The sequence below is a fragment of the Leptodactylus fuscus genome, chromosome 2 (assembly GCF_031893055.1).
Source record: "Leptodactylus fuscus isolate aLepFus1 chromosome 2, aLepFus1.hap2, whole genome shotgun sequence".
In the NCBI taxonomy this organism is placed as follows: Eukaryota; Metazoa; Chordata; class Amphibia; order Anura; family Leptodactylidae; genus Leptodactylus; species Leptodactylus fuscus.
In genome coordinates this window covers 142792104-142806964 of record NC_134266.1, presented here as the reverse complement: position 1 = coordinate 142806964, position 14861 = coordinate 142792104, and positions in this window count along the sequence as shown.

Sequence of the window (14861 nt, the reverse complement as noted above, 5' to 3'; positions counted from 1 at the left end):
TTAATGATGAAGTAATATGGATCATATAATGTAGACTTGAAATGATTCTGGCCATTTACGTTATTTATTAAACTTGTTTTATTGACTTTTACTCCCAGACGTGATCCTCAAAACTGCACCTAAAACAGATGGTATCCCACCATTGCCACAAGTCCAGTGATGAAATTTCACAGCCTCTTGTCATCCTTCCCTGTGCCTTGGATTGTTATTTTCCGGGGTCAGTTTTTGCCCGTGATTAATCCAAACCAGCAACCGACCTTGTGGACCGCGACCGCCAAACTCCAGTCAGTGACTGAAGTTACTGATCCCATCTGTGCTCAATTTTTTGATGCAGAATATTTCTTTGTGTGCATCCTGCATCTACCGAGCGCTGGTCAGTGACAGCCATTACTGCTGTGTGCCAGCAATTTTTTGTCGCAGGTTTTTTTTTTTTTGCTGTGTGTAAATAATATGATATTTTTCTATGATTTTCATAAATGGTTGCTGCAAATGACAGTCGACAAAATGTTCAAATCTTCAAATTTTATTGAACAAACCTCCCAATGATAATTTTTTTCACAAATTAAAAAATCTAAATCTATTGATGCAAATTATTATGCACAAAAGAGTTTATAAACATTTTATTGGTTGTACAGAACTAAAAATAATAATTTGTTGAATTTTCAGCATTAAGAGGTCACATTTACTGAATTCAAAAGCTATTTCAATCAAAAACACCTTAGGGTCCATTCACCCAGAGGAAAAATGGTGAGGAATTTGGTGTGGAATTTCAGCGCCAAAAAAAAAGCCTCCCATTGACTTCAATGGGTTCCTTTTTCTGCTAGCATAGTGGATAGGCATTCTCAACTATTTTATATATACTCTGTGATTAAAAGTGCTTTTTCTTTATATAAACATATAGAACTCTCCCTATATAAGATATATAAATATATTAGAGCTGCAGGATTGTGGGCACTATCTTTTTTTTAATTTTTAGACACAGTGGTGGAATTAATATTATCAGGCGATGAGAATGAAAAGTTATGTTTTAACCGCTTCCTGTCAGTGACATTTTTCAATTTTTGTTTCTTGACTTCCAATTGTTCTTCATAATGGTACCATTTATTACCCTATACAATGTACTGGGAAGTTGGAAAAAAAATCAGTATTGTGAATAATTAGAGAAAAAATACATTTGTGCGACTTTCTTAGGGCTTCATTTTAATGGTACTCACTCTGTAGCCAAAATGACATGTCACCTGTATTCTATGCTTTGGTATGATTCCGGTGATACCAAATGTTTATACTTTTATTTACATTTTAACCCCTTAACAAAGATCTAAAACTTTGCAAAATATGTTTTACTAAAGTCTTGAGACCAGATGTACTTTTTATTTATACTATTTTGGGTATCACTTTTTATTAAAATTTTTATCAGAGGTGAAACTGCGAAAAAACAGCAGTTCAGTACTTTTGAATTTTTTTTTCCCGCTACGGTGTTCACCATACAGGAAAACATTTTTTATGGATTTGTAGAACTGTGTTTAACAGTATTTAAGTACTTTATATGTGTTCTAGAGAAAGGGGGGTGATTTGAATTTTTTATATTTTTTATTTTTTATTATTATTATTATTATTATTATTTATTTATTTATTTTATTTTTTTGAATTTCTTGCATTTATTAAACATCAAATGGGTTTTGAACCCCATGGTCTGATCACTAATGAAATGCATTGCAAAATATCATCACTTCTTTTGCAGGCTGCATAGAATGTTCATAAGAGCATCACAAGCATTTCTTACAATAAAAATACTGTTCCGATTTAAAGGAACCTGATATACTGAAAATTATTGTAACCGCTTTTTTCTTTTACAAGGTGTAAAAACTTTATGACGTGAAAAGACATAAGTGTGCTATTTAATATCGTAACTGATGGCTTTAATGGCAGAAGCAGCTGAAAATGATGGTGACCGACAGTTACTACACAAAAAGGTATGGCAATAAACTGCAATTGTTAAAACTCTACTTGGCATTACTACATTCTACAAAGTTCACAGGTCAAAAAATGGAAAGATTCCTCATCACCAATCTACAGTGCAATACAGGGGAGCGGGTAATTTAGTCTGTAATTTATATCTGTTTGTGTGGCGTAAATATAGAAAAAGATATTATTCCCTATTTGATACTATTTAATGTTTCACACTAAATAATCTGTCAACCCCATTCCCGCCGGTGGCATTTTCAATTCTTTTTTTGACTTCCCACCTTTCAAACCCCTTAGCTTTTTAATTTTTCCATTAATAAAGCCATATGCGGGCTTAATGTTTGCAAGATGAAAAGTGCATTTGTGCAATTTTTTTATGAGCTTCGTTTTTACGGCGCTCACTGTGCAGCCAAAATGACATGTTATCTGTATTCTATGTTTCAGTACGAATCTGAGGCAGGGGTGAACCATGGCTTTCTGCCGCCTGAAGCGGATGTCAGAAAGACGCCCCCCACCGAGAGGAGGGGGCGGAGCGGAGGGGGTGGGGCGGAGCGGAAGGGGGTGGGGCGGGGCCGAGCGGATGGGGCGGGGCCGAGCGGAGTGATCGTCTTTAGCAGGCAGAGAGCAGGCAGGGAGAGGACCTGCTCTCTGCCTGAGCGTGAGGGGCGGCCGCTGGAGCAGCGCTGCTCCAGCGACCTCCCCAATCCACCGCTCAGTGATGGTGACCCTAAGCGAGGGTCCTGGACTGGCTTAGGTCAACAAAAATGCCGCCCTCCCCGTGGCCCTGGCATAGCGCCGCCTGAAGCGGTCGCTTCAGGTCTCCTCATGGGAGGTGCGGCACTGATCTGAGGATAACAAATTTATGTAGTTTTACATACGTTTTAACCCTTAAACAAAAAAACAAAAATTTGCAGTTTTGCTGTAATAAAACTTCCAGCATCTTTTTTTTTTTTTTGTGGTGCCAGTTGTACTTTTTAGTTATGCCATATTGGGGTATATGTATTGCTTCGATCACAGTGAAAAATGCAAAATCACAGTACAATAAGGAAAATACAAAACCCAGAATACCCCAACAATTATACAATGACATACCTGTATATCATTGGTCACATGGGGATGTATGGAGAGGACTCAGGAACTAAGCCAGTACCCGCAGCATAATAGAGCCAGCACCCACTGCTAACAGCTGCAATGGGTAACGACATTGATCACACTTTAGTTGCCATAGTTAAACGTGACCACAGCATTGGAAGTGCACAGGCAGCATGGGTTGCCATGACAGGCAGAAACCTACGGTATTTAAGACTAAGGGACTTTGAAGCCTTAAATTTGTCAGCGGTTTATTGTGTCTATTTTTCTCACCCTGATGGATTGAATTCTTATATACTTAATTAAAAGGTAAGTTTTATGATGCCTGGTTCCTGTTTACTGGATACTTCACTGGTGTGCTACTGGACTTTGAACGAGAGGTTGCTTGTTTCCTTCACAACGGATCTACCAGGATTGCGATCCGCACTATCAAATCTTGTGAGTGGGCTGTTAACAAACATGCTTGTCATTACCATAGTTCTATTACCATAGTTCTGCCATAGGCAGCGTGTAATAGAAGTGAATGGATTTTCCTATACATTAGTATTCATAGGGTTCAAGGTCCCTAGGGGGTCTGAAAATAAATATAAAAGAAAAAAAGTTTTGTAAAGTATAAAAAAAACCACACAAAACACAAAAGTTCAAATTTCCGTAGATCACATATAAAAATAAACAAAAGTAAACATAAACACTTTAGGGATCCCTGCTCTCCAAGATTTCCAAACTATTAAAATATAAAAATATCCCATACAGTGACTGGCATAACAGGGAAAACAAAATAGCCAAATGGCTGTTTTTTCAACATTTTGCCTCCTATAAAAATTGGAATTAAAAGAGATCAAACCACCAGAACTTCCCAAAAATGGTATCAATAAAGACACCATCTTGTCCTGCATAAAAAGACGCCATTTCCGGCTGCATACACATAAATATAAAATATTTACAGGTGTCACAATATTGTGAAGATTGACAAAAAAAAAATTCTATTTAAAATTTTTTAACAGGTTTCAGAACATTACAAATACTATATTTGGGAGCCTTCACACGATGTAACGCTGCGCTCATTCTGATCGTAAAAACACGTTCAGAATGAGCGCGTAAAAAGCAGCTCCCATTGACTTGAATGGGAGCCAGCATACGTGCGCTCCTCATTGAAATCAATAGGAGGCTTTTTTTTGCTATGCTTTCAATGTATTACGCGCTTAATACATTGAAAGCAATAGGGAAAAAAGCTTCCCATTGATTTCAATGGGGAGCGCACGTATGCCGGCTCCCATTCAAGTCAATGGGAGCTGCTTTTTACGCGCTCATTCTGAACGTGTTTTTACAATCAGAATGAGCGCAGCATTACATCGTGCGAAGGCTCCCTTTATGTGTATTGCTGTCATCATACAGCATACAGAATACAGGTAACATGTAATTTTTACCACATAGGTAACATCGTAAAAATTAAACTCATATAAAATTGGCGCAAATGTGTTTTTCTTTTTCCAATTCCACCTCATTCTAAATTATTTTTCCAGCTTCCCAGTACATTGTACAGGATATTGAATGGTGCCATTACAAAGTACTATTTTTGCCACAAACAGTAAGCCATCATGTGACTCGAAAAAACATTGTGAACCAGAAAAAAAAAATTATGGCTCTTGGAAGGTGGGGAGGAAAGAACAGATACACATAAACTAAAATTGACACGGTCTTTAAGGGATTAAAAAAACACAGAGACTGATGAAAAACATATAATCAGCAAAGGAATATGACATAATCCAAGTGATACATGTATATAATAAAGATGAAGTGAATTTAAGCATGCCTGGGATATATACTAGAGATGAGCGAACACTGTTCGGATCAGCCGATCCGAACAGCACGCACCCATAGAAATGAATGGAAACACCTGTGACGCCGGCCGGCCGCCGGCAAAGTCAGTGTCACAGGTGATTCCATTCATTTCAATAGGTGCGTGCTGTTCGGATCGGCTGATCCGAACAGTGTTCGCTCATCTCTAATATACACATGTCTATCCTAAGATACAATGGAAATAATATCAGAGCAGACAAGAGACACCATGTGGTCTTTTTCTGCCATCAATCTTTTTTTTCTTTGATTACTGAATAGAAATTATCTGATTATAATAAAATCTTTATGGCTGGGGCCCCAGGGGTCAAAAACGTGATTTCCAAAACTGGCACGGTTTTGGAAATCACAGCATGTCAATTATATCTACAGAAATGCCGGCTGTTTCCCCATAGAAATAATTGTAACTGAAAGTCTGTGGAGGAAAACTCTGCAAACTTTCTGTTTAAAGCACTGCGATCCGTTGCAGCCCTGTTTTTTCCTGCAGCGCTTTATATCTGCGGGTCGTCTCATGGGGCCTTAGCCTAAAAGCAATTGTCCCAAAATCAATATTCTGAGTTACTGAGCTTGTGTGATCTCCAGTGTTAGGTGGAGGCTTTAAAATGGGAGACACACAAACCCCAGGGTCACACTAGGAAATATGTAACAGCATATACATTGCTCCCAACTGTCCCGCATTTAGTGGAACAGTCCAGATTTTAAGCTCCACTCCTGCGGTCCTGCGCAGCTTACCGCATGTCCCGCTCTGCCCCTGAAGTGTTTTACTTATTAACAATCTTTCCCTCGTTCACCATCCACTCTTATAACAGATAAAAGGCTGTAACCGGGATAAGAGCAGGTGGTGATCGGGGGAAAGTTTCATTACTGTACAAGGACCTGTGTGACATCACACGGTCACGTGACTAGGTGGGTGTGTCAGTGTCCCGTGCAGTCAAGAGATGGAGAGATGTGTAGTCTAAGGTACTGATAGGGGGAAGTGAGATGCAGGGTAGAGAGAGTGTGTGTGTGTGATGGAAGGGGAACATTATAGTGGGGGCAGAGATGAAAGGGAGGACATGAAACTGGGGGCAGAGATGAAGGGGAGCATGAAAGTGGGAGCAGAGATGAGGGGGGACATGAAACTGGTGGCAGATGGAGGGGGGACATGAAACTGGGGGCAGAGATGAAGGGGGGCACTTAAACTGGGGGGACATTAAGGGAGTCATTAAACTGGGGACAACTGGAGGGGTGCATTAAACCGTGGGAGTAGCTGTAGGGGGACCTGTCTAGCTTTAGTTGCCACCAGTTTAATGTCACCCTCCAGCTACCCCTACGGTTTAATGTCTGCTTATAGCTACCAGAGTTTAATGTCCCCCTGTAATTGCCCACAGTTTCATGTCCCGATCCAACTACCCCCACTGTTTAATGTCCATTTTCATGTCCCCTCTAGTTTCCTCCAGTTTAAGTGGGGGCTCCAAGAGAGGGACTTAATACTGTGGGGCAGTTGGAAGGGAACATTATAACTTGAGGACTTATAATGTACAGGTGACTGTAGGAGGATCATACTGTGTGGGGGCACATGGAAAATGAATGAGAATGGGCGGAGTCAATGTAAAAGTGGGCGGAGCTACATTTGCCACTGCGCGGTATGAGCACCACACATTTTGTTCCTCTTTCTGTTCTTCATAAGTTGGGAGGTATATATATATTTGTGAGGCATAATAATAATACTGATAATATTTTATAATCTTCTTTTCTAGTCAAGAACAGTTTGCTGCGGTTGTTGTGCCAGCTGTTGTTCCTGCTGTATTCATTGCCTCAGTGGATTTATTTTTCTTTTAACAATAGCTGGTCTAGTTTTATGTGCAAGGATTTTTTTGGGTAAGTATTATATATTTGTCTGTCGGTATCAAGCTGTATATGTCTGCTCTCCTTACATGGTACATGTCTGTTTTAAAAAATACTTATATTCCTTTATGAAAATACAAATCTTTTTTTTTAAAACTATATATCATACCATTCCTCTGTAATTTCTTCTAGAAATGTGTAAATAAATTGACAACTGACACTAGGTTTACGCTAACATTTGGGTGAATATGCCCGAGATTCCACTTAAATCAGCAGAGAGAAAAGTTCTGCAAGTGCGACTTATCTCTCTGCCAATATGAGTATAAAATTGTCAGAAACCCAGCGGTCTCCATTATGCTACTGTGCTCACCAGTGGCCATAATCAGTACTGCAGTGGTTGTCCCATAAACTTTTTTTTTTTTAATTTATGTTTACTTATATAGCACTATCATATTCCACAGCACTTTACAGACATTAAATGTCCCATATAGGGCTCACAATCTACATTCCCTATCAGTATGTCTTTGGAGTGTGGGAGGAAAGCCATACAAACACCTTGCAGATGTTGTCCTTAGCAGAATTTGAACCCAGGACTCCAGCGCTGCTAGGCTGTAGTGCTAACCACTGAGACACTGTTTTGCCCAGACGTAACTGAATTTTCGGCAAATTTGGCTAGATTTGCTGGGGAGATTTGCCTGTCCAGTGCTTCTGTACACTTGACCATGTACTGTATTTTTGGATGAGTAGAGTGCGTCCCTCTGGAGACGACAGGATACCATAAATATCCGATACCATGCCATTTGTAGAGGTACCATCTCAAAAAATCTGCTCAAAAAGAGTAGGGATGGACAGCTGCTCAAATTGATTTCTGCAATAAGGACCAGCCATCACTATATTAGAGCAAGTGAAGACTGAAGAAAGAAAAAATAAGCAGAATTTTAGATGTAATGGAATATATATATATATATATTTTTTAATTACCATAAAGGTGTACATAGCCTTTAAGAAAGAGTATTAAAATTCAATTACTAAATTATTTTTCAACCCAACAGAATTCCCAGTTATTATAAATGGCTTCCGAAGCACCATGAATGTAACAAAGGAGACAATTGATGAATTGAGCTCTGACTCACAAGGTTCAGGAAGTAACCAACCATCTTCTACTAAGACATGTAAAGTGTTTGTGGGCTCCTTTGAGTTAATAAATGAGACATATCTACCACAGTACAATGATACATCATCTGCTGACTTCCAGAGAACTGCTCAACGTCTACAAAATATGGTAAGTTGGTTATTCAAAGACAGTTATAGGCTAAGGCTCCATGTAGCCTCTTTCATATAGAAAGTCTGAAAAGTTTTCCTCTGCAAACTTTCTGCTTCCATTATACCTATAGGGAATCCGCTTTTATTTCCATAGGTGTAACTGACATACTGAAATTTCCAAAAACACAACAGTTTTGGAAATTGCAACATTTCCGCTGCATGTATCTTTCTGTAATGTGTGGATAAGATTCGCTAGAATCTCATCCACTTTGCAGTGACTGTAAAATGCTTTTGGTGTTAATACCATGTGAGGCCCCGACCTTAAAGGCATATTCCTTCTTAGACAGGCTTGTGCTGTGAATATGTCATAAGTGTCTGACAGAAGAGTGTTCCTCTGACAGATTTATCCCTTTAGATTCAGCCACTGACTTCTGCATTCAGCCTCATTGCAGCTTTCTCTATTCACTTTTATGGTAGAAACAGTTGAGCCATGAGTCTTATAGATGTAAATGGGCACCTCTCCATTCACTCCCAGCATTCCTCACCGTACAGAACAGTGATTATAGGAACCTCGTACCAGAGATAAGTGCGGGTAATACCTAAGGTTCCCAATGCAGCTGGTCCTTGGTAATACATCCTGATGATGTTCCATTTGTGCTTAGGTCACCGCCGCAGCCCATCAATGCCTTCCAGCCGTCACCTGCACACAAATAAAACATGGCCAACTGAACTTAGTACTTGTGCTTATGATGTTTAGGTCATCTCTGAAGACATTCCTTGTGTGCAGTGGTGACATGAGCAAAAATGGAACATCATTAGAAGGTGTCATTAGAAATATTGCCACTGGAATGGAAGATCTGCAAAAAGACCTGTATTTTTTTTTATTATTATTATTATTATTATTATTATTATTTAAGAGTTTACATGCAAAATATGCAAAACCATTACAATACTAACATAGTGACTAGAGATGAACAAACGGCGTTCGATCGAATTGATATTCGATTGAATATCAGGCCATTTGAGGTATTCGATTCCAATCGAATACCACGAGGCAAATGCACTAAAAATTCGTATCCCCTCCCACCTTCCCTGGCATTTTTTTTGCACCAATAACTGTGCAGGGGAGGTGGAACAGGAATTACGACAACGGAGGCATCGGAAGAAAATCGGAAAAAAAAAATTGGCTGGCTAAATCAGGTGACCTCCACTTTTTACGAATGGTCGATTTCAGATCCAGGTCATATGAGATTGTGAACTATGTGACTATGAGACAGGGACAGATGTACAGGCAGGGTTAGCTGGGGATTACCTTTATTTAGGTGGGAATGTTATTCGCACAGCTCTTTGGAGCTCTATCTTGTTGGGATCCCTGTCAGCTTGCGATATGCGGGAGCTGACTTTTTCCCATAGGAATGCATTGACCAGTGTTGAATGGCCGAATGCCATAAAGAGTACAGCATTTGGCCAATCAACGCTGGTTCTGCCGGAGGCTTGTCTGTGAGGAGGCGGAGTCTATGATCAGTTCACAGCAGTCTCCATTGTGGTCCGATCTTAGACTCCGCCTCCTCCGGCAGAACCAGCGTTGATTGGCCGAATGCTGTACTCTGTATGTCATTCGGCCAATCAACGCTGGTCAATGCATTCCTATGGGAAAAGTCAGCTCCCGCATATCGCAAGCTGACAGGGATCCCAATGAAATAGTGGCGTAATACAGGTACTTGGGCATGATGTAGCAGAGCTGAGTGTGCGCTGAGCTCTGCTACACCAGAGAGGTAGCAAAGCTGAGTGTGCGCTGAGCTTTGCTACACCCGAGATGTGTGTGACAGGAGGAGTAGATGGAGGGATGGTTGGGTGTAGTGCAGAGCTGTGTGTGTGTGACAGGAGGAGTAGATAGAGGGGTGTTTGAGTGTAGTGCAGAGCTGTGTGTAACAGGAGGATTAGATGGAGGGATGGTTGGGTGTAGTGCAGAGCTGTGTGTTACAGGATGAGTAGATGGAGGGATGGTTGGGTGTAGTGCAGAGCTGTGTGTGTGACAGGAGGAGTAGATGGAGGGATGGTTGGGTGTAGTGCAGAGCTGTGTGTGTGTGACAGGAGGAGTAGATAGAGGGGTGTTTGAGTGTAGTGCAGAGCTGTGTGTGACAGGAGGATTAGATAGAGGGATGGTTGGGTGTAGTGCAGAGCTGTGTGTGACAGCAGGAGTAGATGGAGGGATGGTTGGGTATAGTGCAAAGCTGTGTGTGTGACAGGAGGAGTAGATGGAGGGATGGTTGGGTGTAGTGCAGAGCTGTGTGTGTGACAGGATGAGTAGATGGAGGGATGGTTGGGTGTAGTGCAGAGCTGTGTGTGTGACAGGAGGAGTAGATGGAGGGATGGTTGGGTGTAGTGCAGAGCTGTGTGTGACATGAGGAGTTGATGGAGGGATGGTTGGGTGTAGTGCAAAGCTGTGTGTGACAGGAGTAGATGGAGGGATGGTTGGGTGTAGTGCATAGCTGTGTGTGTGACAGGAGGAATAGATAGAGGGATGGTTGGGTGTAGTGCAGAGCTGTGTGTGTGACAGGAGGAGTAAATGGAGGGATTGTTAGTTGTAGCAGAGCTCAGCTCACGGCCAGCTCTGCTACATCTGCAATTGGACCACAATGGAGACTGCTGTGGACCGATCTTAGATTCCGCCTCCTCACAGATGAGCCTCCGGCAGAACCAGCGTTGATTGGCCGATTGCTGTACTCTGTATAGCATTCGGCCAATCAATGCTGGTCAATGCATTCCTATGGTAAAAAGTCAGCTCCGGCGTATCGCAAGCTGACAGGGATCCCCACGAGATAGTGGCGTAATACAGGTACTTGGGCTTGTTAGATGCCCCCAGACATGCTTCCCCTGCTGTCCCAGTAGCATTCCAGGGTGTTCGCATCATTTCCTGGGGTGTCATAGTGGACTTGGTGACTCTCCTGAGTCGAAGTGTGGCTTCCCCTGAAACGAAGCATTTTTCCCCATAGACCATAATGGGTTTCGATATTCGTTCAAATATTGAGGGGCTATTCGAAATGAATATAGAATATTTCACTGTTCGCTCATCTCTAATAGTGACCAACTAGTACCGTGGAATACATATGCATGTATATCTGTCTCTAGGAGATTTTAAAGGGGCTTTATAATTGGTCATTTTTAACTAAGCACATCCTTGCATAGCCTTTAGAAAGACTATTCCACTCGTACTTTTTGTATGTAATTTGCCTCAGTGGCTTTTGAATAAGTTTGTTTCTATTCATATGCTAGTGAGCTTCCAGCCAGCACAGGAAGTTCCCAGCAGCACTCGTCTCTGCTATTCTCTCCTATCAGTGTGCAAACAGGAAGCAGGAAGTCAGCAGCAGCAGCACAGGCTACATAGGAAAGAATAGGCAGAGGGTGCACGATGAGAGGCTAATTAGTATATGAATAAAAACGGGCTCATTCAAAAACCACTGAGGCGATTTACATACAAAAGGTAAGCGTGGAATAGCCTTTCTAAAGGCTTTCTAAAGGCTATGCAAATATGTGCTTAGTTAAAAATAACTTTTCCCAATGATAGAGCCCCTTTAACATGGCTGTCTGTCCTGAGGTAATCTTGTCATGTTGTTAATGCAGGTAACAATAAATAAATAAATAAAATCAACAAAACAACCAGAGAACACAGAAGAATATCAGATTCTCTTCTCTACAATCATAATAATAATAATAATAATATTAATAATAATAATATATTTTATTTATATAGCGCCAACATATTCCGCAGCACTGTACAATTTGCAGGGTTCAAATACAGACAGAAAGATACATTACAAAGAAAATCATTTCACACAATGGGACTGAGGGCCCTGCTCACAAGAGCTTACAATCTATGAGGTAGACAGACTAATTTAGCATAAAACATAACCTTTAATATAGTCAGCTAAAAACATTGGACAATGTAACTAGGGCTAAAAACAACAAACATGTACACGAACAAAAGGGTATTCTTTTCCTCCTATGTCCCTCCTCTTAAATTCACAGAGTATAAATAATTAACAATTAAGCTTTAGGGAAATGTCGCCCCAACCTTGCAGGTACTAGTTAATGCTGGTGATCTAACCCCAACAAAAATGAAACCTGACTGATATCGCTGGTATATAGGATAATTTCCTCTTTCTACTCCGCTAGAATACTCAAACAGCTGCCCTAGAGCGTCCGCTCATGTACGGCTTACTGACACCTAAACACACTGAATAATCCCTGCCTATCTGATAATAAACCATTGACGGGACATATGGGTTATAACTTCGTGGGTATTCCTAAGTCAATTACTTTCTACGCGTTTCAAATATTAAATTCTCATCAGGAGAGGATGATGGTGTCAAAAAAAAAAAAAAATAAAGATATTGCGGTTAAAGCCGCATATCCCGGTTCCCCGATGGTGGGAGCCAGTACTGTGTTTTTGACAATCAGAGCCCACAAATGATACACTGAAAGTGCGGTCTGAGAGATATGAGGAGAACCAGGAGAGCGCAGTGTCATTGAGGCCGACCGAGCGGAGCATAGTGAGGAGGAGTTGATGGTCAACAGTGTCAAAAGCTGCAGAGAGGTCCAGAAGAATAAGAAGAGAGAAATCATCATCAGGAGGCAATACTATAGTTAAAATATATGTATTCTGTGCCTCTATTTATTATTTACTGAATGTTAGATATCACATGACCAGTAGAGTAACAAAAATCTTGTTGGCCCAGGTACAAAGTTTTCTCCGTGGCCCCCTAACAATAGAGAATTCTTGAAAGTGATGGTTGCGGGTGCTGCAGGGGTATCTAAGATATTTAAAAGGGATACAGCTTTAGTACCCAGAACTACAGTTATCAAGAATATGGTGAGTGAGCAGCACAGTGCCCAACATGTAAGCAATACTAGGAGTCGCATGGTGTGGTAAAGAGCTGATATGCAGGGTACTAACAGTGTAAAAGATCTATGAGATCAGTGGGGGTCCAAAAATTGGGGCCCCTGCTGATCAACTGTTTGAAGATACTGTGGTGCTTTTGCGAGCGCCGTGACTCCTTCACTTTTTACATTGCACAGTATCTGTTTTCTAATCACCATGGATTAGGAAAAGTTGACAGGTTCCCTATATTTAAATTTTTTTTATACATAATTACCAGCCTACTGACACATGTTTGATGGATTCGGACAACTCTTTCAAAGGGGTATTCTTGTCATTTAAAGTTATCCCCTATCCACCACTACTATATTGGAAGGGGTAGGATTGGGCAATTGATCTCAAAATAACCAAAACTGAAAGCCCAATTAACCAACATGAACTTGCTCAAATTAACTACCTAGACTGGTTATTTTGCATTCATGCCATCCTGTCTCCAACTTAAGGAATATGAGATGAACTGTACACTGTACAATCAGGTTTACTGGTATTTGAATTACATATCAGCGATTCTGATGGGATAGCGTACAATCAGGGCCATTTTAACACATTGGTGGGACCAGTGCAAAGGTTTCACAAATGGGCCCTCCCATCACCACCCCTTAGAAATACCTGACCCACGCAAATTATAATGCCAATCCCATCAGTTTCTCCCACATGGTATAATGCCTCTTAGTGGCCCTCATACAATATAATACCTTTCAATGGCCCATCACAGATGCATTAAATATTAACAGTTCCCCCCTCCCGTGGCCCCTCATACATTATATTATAATATCCCCACAGTATAGTGTTGCTTTTCCACTTTGCCTCCCCAGTATAATGTCCCTTTTCCAGGTTGCCCCGGTATAATGGCCCTTTCACAGGTTGTCTCCACAGTATAATGTTTGCTATCCAGGTTGCTTCCCACCAGTATAATGTCACCTTTCCTGGTTGCTCACCCAGTATGATATCTCCTTTCCTCATTGCCCTCACAGTATTATGTCCGGTTTCCAGGTTGGCCCCATAGTATAATGTCCCCTTTCCAGATTGGGGGACCCTCGCTACAATAGGGTCCGGTAAAAGTGCACCGTTGGACCTATGGTTGAAGCATCCCTGGATGCTGCTATATGCAGAAAGAACAGCTGTGTGCCCTACAGGTACTGTGCATGTATCTTTTTCCAACAGGACTTTTGCACAATACCAGCTTGGTGTTGGAAAGTTGGCCCTAAATTCTAGCATGATGATCAGAGGCAACCTGAAGGTGTCAGTGCATAAGCCTCTGGTCTTTCTGCTTCTGTAAGTGCGTTGTCTACTGCAGTCGGCAAGCAGTTAGTGTCAAAGAAACAGATGCAGGACATTGCTACAAGCCTTTTGGGGAGGGACACGTAGCCAAGCATGCCTGTACTGTGCAATGCCTTACTGCTGGGAACATGTGGTGCCCAGCCCTTCTCCTGGAGTTTCGAGAGTCTGCCACACTAGCTATATTATAATCTGCTATTGGCTGCTAATAAAGAGGAGGAGGGGGTCTATCTGGCTCCTAAAGTCTAAATTCTTCTTATCCTGAATAATCCATATTTTCAGTCATAAAGACATGTAAATGTGTGATAAATATAGACTATATTTACTTTGGTTCTGGAAAACTGCAGAATACAGAAAGAATAATGCATCTTTTGTGCAGATTGCTGTAATGAATACAGGATTGAAATGTTCCTTGCATATGCTTTCAAAGCAGAACAAAGAGACCAGTCTGTGGAAAGTTACCTGACCATATGATATGAGCAGGTGCGCTACACCCATATAAACTGAGAGTTATTACACAGCTGGACTGAAGCTCAATACAATTCTAATAATCCTAAGCAGCTTTTATGATCAAACTACAGAAAAGGGACTAAATGTACAATGAATGATATCTGGTATGGCTGGGCCCTGCACCTGGCACATA